The sequence below is a fragment of the Centruroides sculpturatus genome, unplaced genomic scaffold (assembly GCF_000671375.1).
Source record: "Centruroides sculpturatus isolate CEXI.00-Female unplaced genomic scaffold, Cexi_2.0 scaffold313, whole genome shotgun sequence".
Taxonomy (NCBI): domain Eukaryota; kingdom Metazoa; phylum Arthropoda; class Arachnida; order Scorpiones; family Buthidae; genus Centruroides; species Centruroides sculpturatus.
This window is the reverse complement of record NW_019384656.1, coordinates 651,053-659,772: the sequence shown is the minus strand read 5'-3', so window position 1 is coordinate 659,772 and position 8,720 is coordinate 651,053. Positions and strand designations below refer to the sequence as shown.

The 8,720-nt window shown below is 31.3% G+C and overlaps 2 protein-coding genes across 2 annotated transcripts in view; one reads left to right on the top strand and one right to left on the bottom strand.

Moving 5' to 3' along the window:
- The window catches only part of LOC111626462 (protein FAM184A-like), a 32,805-nt gene extending 29,879 nt beyond the window's left edge, over positions 1-2,926 (bottom strand). Inside the window, exon 1 of the mRNA XM_023369839.1 lies at positions 2,840-2,926. The gene's annotated coding sequence lies outside the window, so the exon portion shown is untranslated. The remainder of the gene's footprint in view (positions 1-2,839) is intronic.
- LOC111626452 (uncharacterized protein ZK1073.1-like) overlaps positions 1-8,720 on the top strand; it is a 66,932-nt gene that overhangs the window by 4,986 nt on the left and 53,226 nt on the right. The window lies entirely within an intron of this gene.

Here is an 8,720-nt window from a genome sequence, read left to right as displayed (position 1 = left end):
AATTATATATATATATATATATATATATATTTCGGAAGAGAGAAAGAGTTTTATTAATTAAAAAACCATCTAATTTTAATTATAAATTTATTTTCCGCCATATTTTTTAATCGAAATTCTTCAGCCGCTATCAACATCGCTCAGCGTGCTGAAGAAGAAAAAACAAATTATTCATCGTTCAGTGTTAAATTAACTTAACTTAAACACATTTAAGTACTATAAATTTTTTTATTCTTGTATAAAACATACAAGTTTTACAGTTTTTATGCTTTTTTATACGGCGATCGATACTCTTTATTGTTCCGGCAACGGGTCATAAGCCGCCGAAGAAAAACAATGCATATTTTCGAATTTCTATACAGCATATTTCAGAGAAAATTGCTGAAAATTTTGCAAAATTGGTGATATTTTAACATCGTAGTGGTTCGAACTATTATCAAGTAATCGATCAACTTAACTTCATAACTTTCTGTCACATGAATGAATATGGACATGTGTTATCGCAGTTCTCGAAGAAAAAGTCACTACATAGATGACGTATGATGATATTATCCACAGAATCATGATGATTTTATTGAAAAATTGCTATAAAAACTTCTATAAGCAAGAGTCTGCCCACCGCTCCAAGTACATAACCCACAACTGATAGATGATGACATTCTTTACGGAATTGGTATATATGAAGTGATTTAGAGAAAAAATTTAGAAATTTCTGTCATCGATATCACATATTTAGAGCTTTATAGAATCCATTTTAATATTAAAAAAAAAAAAACTAAGAGAGGATGCAACAGTACAAGTGCAGTAAAAGATATTTTCGGCGCTTGGAAAGTTATGGAGATTTTAAACAATTTTCCACCATTTTAAATTATATTTAATCAAGACTTAGCTCTATAGCGCTTATTCATTATTAGAAAATGTACCTTATTCTACTTATTATTGAAGAATTACATTTAAGAATTGCATTTTGAGGAAGTATATGCTACAAGTGATTAAAGAAAGAAACACTTTAGTCAACTGATTGTTTATGAGCTAATACTATATAATTAAATTAATTAAGTTAATATACAGTAGTTTATGCCAAGAATTGGCATATTTTTGGAAATACATTAGTCAATTGATAATCAAGAACAAGCATTGTAACTAGGGAATTCGATCCCGGTCCTTATTTCTAATCCCGGGATTTCGGGATTATACTTATTCTATCCCGGGATCCCGGGATTATTTCGGTATTGAGGGTTAATAAAAAATAAGAAAATCTTACAGAAATTAAAAATCAAAATTTAGACAAAAATCAACGTATTTTACGGTATACACCTAGTTAATTTAATCACTCTAATTAATCAGACTTACAGTCAGACTAACCAGACTTAAAATCACTGTCTTCATGTTAAATTTATTCTTTTTTAAGCATCACTGAGATCTCTTTAAACTCACATAAATTGAAAAAACTTTTATGTAACAAACTATGCAAATAAACGTTGAAAATTCACAAAAATCTCTCTTAACATCGACTAAATAGACTACTTTCATATAACAACCTAGTAAGTAGGTAGTAAAGTAAGTTTCTTAGGAAAAAGTATTTAAAAATAATATTAATCAGTCACATTTTTCTTAAATATAAAGAAAACTAATTTAATAGGAACATTCTAATTTGAATTGCGAAAATATGATCTGAGAAATAACAACGCATCTAGTGTCTCATCACCAAGTCTGCTTCTCAATTTGTTGCACATATATGCAGCTGCAGAGAAAACGCGTTTAGGTTGATGGAAGTTGGAGGAATCGTTAGTAAATACTTATAAGCTTCGAGGACACGGGGAGGATGGAAGAAAACAGTCCGGTCGACACGGATCGGGATTGTAGGAGTAAAGGCTATAATCCCGATTGTTTCGATCATTGTAAGCATGTTTTTCAAAAAATAAACGCGTTAATTTTGTAAATTCGGTCTCTGTGTGAGTCTCTCAGCGTTCAGCAAACCACTACCCCGAAACGTAAAAAGACTTTCTCGCATCATCCTGACAGATCGCGGACAAGGCGAGGGTCATAACCTTTTCACCTAAGGTCGACCCCCCCTAAGCGAGTAGCGTCAGGTCTATATTAACCACACTGGCAAAACAAGATGGCTGACACATTGACAGGTAAAACGCACTGAGTAGTGCTCTTGACTGCGCCAGAAAATCGATTGGCGCCCGCGAAAATTCAAAAATACAAAAATGAAGTATATTACCAAGTAACCCAGTGAGAACTGCTTGCCTATCATTTTAGTTGAAAATACAAGAAGTTTTATTCCAAGCAAGCATCACAAGCGCTCTTGGTTAATTTCTGCTGCTTGCTTGGAATAAAATTTCTTGTATTTTATATTAAAATGATAGGCAAGCAATTCTGTTAAAAGCACTGGCACTGAACGTTTCGCTTCATGCAGTCTATTTTGCAATTTTTTTAAAATGATGTCAATCCCGAAAATCCCGGGATTAGGAAAACTTAATCCCGAAAATTTTGGGACTGAAAAGTGGTCGGGATCCCGATTTTCGAGATCCCGGGATCAAATCCTCTAATTGTAACGTTTATCATCATTAGAACACTTACACCTCAACGGCACTTATATCCAACGAAGAAAGTACATTTAGTAGATATTAAAGTCATATTTGTCTAACTCATATCGATGATAAATTGTGAAAATTTAAATCGATTTCCAGTTCGAATATCCCACCAGGATAGGTTATTCTTGTATAACAGATTCGTAAAGAACCATTATAACCAGCACATTAAGGTTATACGGTTGATTAGTAATGTTATATCTGCCGGTTAGTTTAAATAAGGTTATACAGTTACTTACAGCATGACAGGCAATTAGATTCCAATATAATCAATTAACATGGTTGAGAAAAAGAATGATGCCCCGATTATGTGGATCTAAACTGTGTTCAAACTCGAATCCATTACGATATCAGTTCTTGCGTTACTTATAAAATACAAATAAAAATTTAATTTTAAATAATTTCTATCTTGTATTAGTTCTATGTCTCTTCTTTTAAATATATATATGTATAAAAAGTGCAAACAAATCAGCGAGATTTATTGAAATTCGAATCTAAACTTTTAAGTTTGAATCCTGTTCGTGACTTATTGAAGAATTTTGTTCCATTAATAAATAATCTATTGTGTAATTTAGTAAAAATGACATAGATATCATCCAAAAAGCAATAAAAATTATTAAGCCACTGAGACTTTCGTGATATACCTCATATATATATCAGAAAGGTGAAAGCCACGTTCTTACTGCTGTAGTCTTATGTGGTCACGTTTCTATCATTTACAGAAATGTTTACTTTTCTGTTTCTGGGATATACTTGCAGTTTAGTTGATAATTTTATAAGAACTTTAGCATTATTTGTAATATTCCACGTGTAACATACAGTAGCCATATTAGTAAATTAGCAGATGTGATGTTTATGAATATTGATAATTGCCTTTAATTCATTCTGAATGATTGATGAGTCACCAGATAATGGCTTTATACTCCTTTCTCCGATTTAAATTTTATGCTGAAAATTATATTAACATGTAAATAAGTCATAAAGTTTATGGAACGATTTTCTAAATGATCACATTATCTTAAATACGATAATTATGAATAACCCACACAAACTTGCTAGAACAAAACTAAAACTTATGCAAAACACGTTCAAACGTATACCACGCGCACTTGGAGCAGCCATTGTTCCATATAGGTGTGGGTTTTGTAATTACATTTTAAAATCACACATTTTAAACTCATATTTTGAACAGAGGTAATACTCACGAAATTGCGGATGGTTCAAAAGTCGGTTAACCAGGTTATATTTTAATGACTTTTAATATAAGATAAAGTTAGCTTAAAAACATTTCCTGAAGCAGTTTTTCGGTGATGGAATTATACAATAGATTACAATACTTTAACAACGTTATAAATGATCATCTCTGATTGGTTGAAAAGTTAAAGCCACTACTTAACTCTCGTATTTACGACGTAATTGGCATTTGAAATGTTTTAAACAAACCGTCGTAAATCGAAGTCTGATTTCTCATTGCTTCAATGGCATAAATGCAAGTTCCGTTCCTGTTAATAAGTTATGCATTACATAAAATAAAGCGCAGAAATGGCCGACAAAATTCTACGATATTTAAATGTGTGATTTTGTGTAATCATAAGTATTTACCTGTCTTAACAGAGAAAGGTCGTAAAGCTGGGGGTTAATGTACCGATTGTTCGTGATTATAATTTAATGAAAAGGTAATTTGGCCAATTATAATATAATTCGTTCGTTTTGATATAATTATCTAAATGAACATTTATCAAAGGATCCTCACTAATTAACGAATAAAATAGCAAATTACTTCATTAAGGAAACTTGTCAAACTCTTTAGATCCATCGAACTATTTAAAGGTTCGATATTGAATAAGTTATTTTTAGTCGTTCATTATACATTACATTGTATGGAGCTAAAAATAAAACCTTCTGCAGCAATTTAGTAACAAATTTTTCAGCAGAAAAGCTTGAAAATTTATAAATTTATGCCTGTTATATAATAAGCATAAAATTTGTTTGTATCATCACTATATGATTCTGAAGGCTCACCAATGTCGAAGCGGTTAAAACCACCGAACACAAGAGGTGGTTTCGGCATGATTTTCAGGATGGTCACGTGGAGTTTTCCGGGTTTTTCCACATATCAACACCTAAATAGAGAACAGTTTTCTACACAAAGTCCTTGATAGATCGCCCATATGTTTTGCTGCCGTATCCATCAAAATCAAAAACTCTTCATCAGGATACTGCGATTTTGCATTTTTACTGATTCGTTGACTTTTTACGTTTTATGATTGGTTTTAACGAATGTCAGGAACTTACAACTTCCAATAGTTGCAAGTTTAACAGTTGTAGCATGTTTTGAAAATAAAATTCATAATTTTTGAGTGGTTTTTAGCAGCAATTTTCGTCTTGAAGGGCACTCACACTAAAAATTTTATTACTATAGAAATTCAATGTAATTTAAAAAGATTATTATTTATATTTGTATAATCGATTAATCCAGCTGTCCTGTTAATTCTTAATGTGTTTACCGTTGCAGCTTTATGCTTTATTCTTCAAGATTAAATTAATTGTAAAATTAATATTTTAATGTAATTTTCGGATAATATTAAGTTTCCTTCGGCAGTTTGTGATTCTTGAAGAAGTTTTAATATTTTAAAATTTAAAAAACGATTTCAGATTCAAATTTACAAATAAGCTAAACAAGTTTCAATTTAAGCCGTACTCTACGAGGCCTTTTCCTCACTCTTAAATTATAATAAACTTAGAAACATTAATAGAAAATTTAAAGCCATATTTGGCAAGAAGGAGGACTTCTTAGGGCCTGAAAAAGTCTAAATCCGGCTTCGATTGAAGATTTTAACGTTAATTATCTACAATAACACATCTGTAAGGCAAGCAGAAGTTGCGGGTTCGAGTTCCGCTCTAATCTTTTATTCCCGAATATTTTAAATTAAAAGCTAATTTATTTCTAATTATTAACAAGAGATGGCGGCCTAACCGCCAACCTCTAGCCAAATTACTTTCTTGCTTATAGTTAATTAGCCATTATATAGCCCAATAAAAATTTATACATTATCTACTCCTGTTTCAGATTTTGATATAAAAATATATTGATTCTTAATTCGAAATCTTTCAAACTTTATTAATTATTAAAAAAAGTTCAAAAATTATTTTTATATATTTTTTAAAATATAAATTATTTTTATGTCGAGGAAAGAATTTGCACATCTTTAGAAGCTGAGGATTTGCAGAGCGATCGTCCGTATCGGTTTAGCATTTACTCAGTAAACTTTGGTAATTGTACAAGAATCAATAAATCTTTTTATGATACTTCGCTAATGTTTTCGAGCACTTCTGTTTGTCTTCTAAGCCACTTTATAACATGAATAAGAAAATGCGAGTGTCGTTTAGTGAAAGGAACGGGAATCACAACATTCATTACATTGTCTAATGTCAATTCGACTTGACTTTACTTAGTTATAATAAAATATAATAAGAATTACAGTTTTTATTGTATTTTACATTTTATTTAAATGATGTATCAAAAAGTCGTGAAGAAATTTATTGAGATTTTGCTTCTAAGTATGGGTAATTTAAGTAAAACTAAAAAAACCAGTGTTTCTCTTCAATTTATAAGCAATGGCTGATTAAATAATATTAGTTCCCTTTTAATTACTTCAGATAAGTTCCGATATAACGCCCTTCTAATTAGCGCCATCCTCGTAAAAGTGCTGATACATACTTGTGAATGGATCTACCTCATAAATATTAATTTAAAGTTAGACGTCTCAAGTTTACGTGATTTATTGTTGGTAATATAGTTTGCAGCGCAAAATTGTATACAGTATTTACTAATTCGCACGTACTGAAAAACGCAAAATTAAAAGTTCAAACTCATTATTGCATATAATTTTCATTGTTTGAGGTTGTTCGATTTACCGTCGATTTAGTGTTATTTTCGGAGGCTAACCGATGATGGCGCTAAATCGAATTATCTGGCTGGATTTTGTAACTATGGTACACGACGAGTCGGTAAAGATTTCATTTTCCACTGTGATGAGATCGGATCGATAGAATAAGGACAACGCAACACAAGCAATGTGCCTCCAGGGAGGACTTTCTATGGGAAATTGGCTCCTATTTAGGCACTATATAAATGGAGAAAGCCTGAAAAACTCCACGTGGTTGGTCTGTTGGTCTGACCCGAACCCGCGACCAACCGCACGTGTTCGGTGGTTTCATCCACTTGGCCATTAGTGGGCTCCTCACATAGAGGGATACGGATTCGAGTCGCGTTCGGAGCATCAAAAATTCATGAATATATTGAACTTTGTTTTCCTCCCTTGTTGTGATGCTGGCATAATCCATGATGGAAATAAAAACAGTCTGTTTTGTTTCCTCGAGGAATCTACGACTCACGTTTTACCCAGTTTATTCATAGTTTAGCTTCTTTTGAATGCCACCAGCTGGCAACTATATTTTTGTGTTATATCCCTATTGTATGTACACATATAAACACCTGCGTTTGTTATTTCTATTGTACTTATACGGGTAGGACGGTGGCTCAAAAGTCAATATCAGTAGAATCGCTTACAACAGAGTGAGACTGTTTGAATCGTTAAGTATCGGTTTACCGACTTTTGGGTCACTCTGGACAAACATACACAAACTTAAACCATAAAGATTTGAATAAAATAGCAATTTTTTAAAGATTTATCACAATTTAGTTGATGATTTATGTATATTTTTAGACAATAAATTTGATAAAATATGACTGAAATGATATCTGGCAACTGTATATAATTATGATGAATTATCTGTCAGTCAGGCTTTATAACTCTAGTAAAATAATAACCGCCGAAAGTACTTTTTCCCATGTTCGAAGAACAGAATTTGCATTGCTTTTCCCGCTTATAACTACTGTCGTTTAAAAATAAATCATTAAAAAAGTAAACTAATTTAAAGATTTAAAATTAACGGAATCAGCGCGTCGCGTCGTCGCTTCGCTTGACGCACGCGAAGCGCCACTCCCCAAAATAATGACGATTATCGAGATGTATTAACTAATGATAGATTCAAACTTATGTTTTGTTTTCGCACGTAAAATTAATTACTTTTGCGCTTAAATTTGCCATTTTAGAGCCCAAATAACAGTCGCCGAGAGGAAAGCCTGCGAGACCAATATGGCGTAATTAACCGGTAGTTCATTATTATTCCATTAAAAGTCGTTTTCGTAATTGTTTCATTTATTTCAGAGTACAAATGAAAATTTATTATTATAATTAATCGAAAACAAACACGAAAAATTAAACACTGTAATCATCTTTAAAATTTATTAAAAATAATAACAATTTTAAATAATTATTTTCCTATAAAACTTTTAAGTTTTAAGCCGTAATTTAAATTATTTTATAATTATTTAAATGTTTAAAATACTTTCTGAAAAGTTAATATTTTTAAACTTATTTTGCAAAATTTTTATGGAATGAAACAAAACTAAAATTCTGTCAAATGTCGATTTATCGCCACTCTAAATAACGCTATACACGTAAAGTCCCAAAGTACACTTGAGGATAGGTCTTCCTCCTATAAAGTAGTCCTAAATAACACCTCCCTCGTATAACGCCAGCGAATACTTAAGGACGGATTTTTCCCATATAAGTCCATACTAAATAACACCACCCTCGTATAGAGCCAAATGTGTATAAATATCGACATTTTATAAGAATTTTAAGCGAAATTAAATATTTACGTGCTTAAAAAATGAATAAAATATATGTATTTATTTCTTTTCTTGTGATATTATTTAGCAATATCTTATCGTAAAACGTTTGGCTTCTCTACCTACGAGTGCAGAAAACTAATCTTCTTCATAAATAAAGATTGGAATTTTAATATCCCCGTTTAAGTCTCTTAGAATTTTAATTTATTTCTTAAACAAATATTTTAATTCATTAGTCGAACTTCCTTTTTCTTGCTTAAATTTCTCTCATGTTTAATTTTCATCCTCGCTCCACTCATCGTTTATGTATTGACGTCAACGTTACATTTACACTAATACAAATTTTAAATTAGAGAAAATAAGTAATGAAAAGTAAAGAATTTTATAACTAAATATATATATGATCCCGGGATCAAATC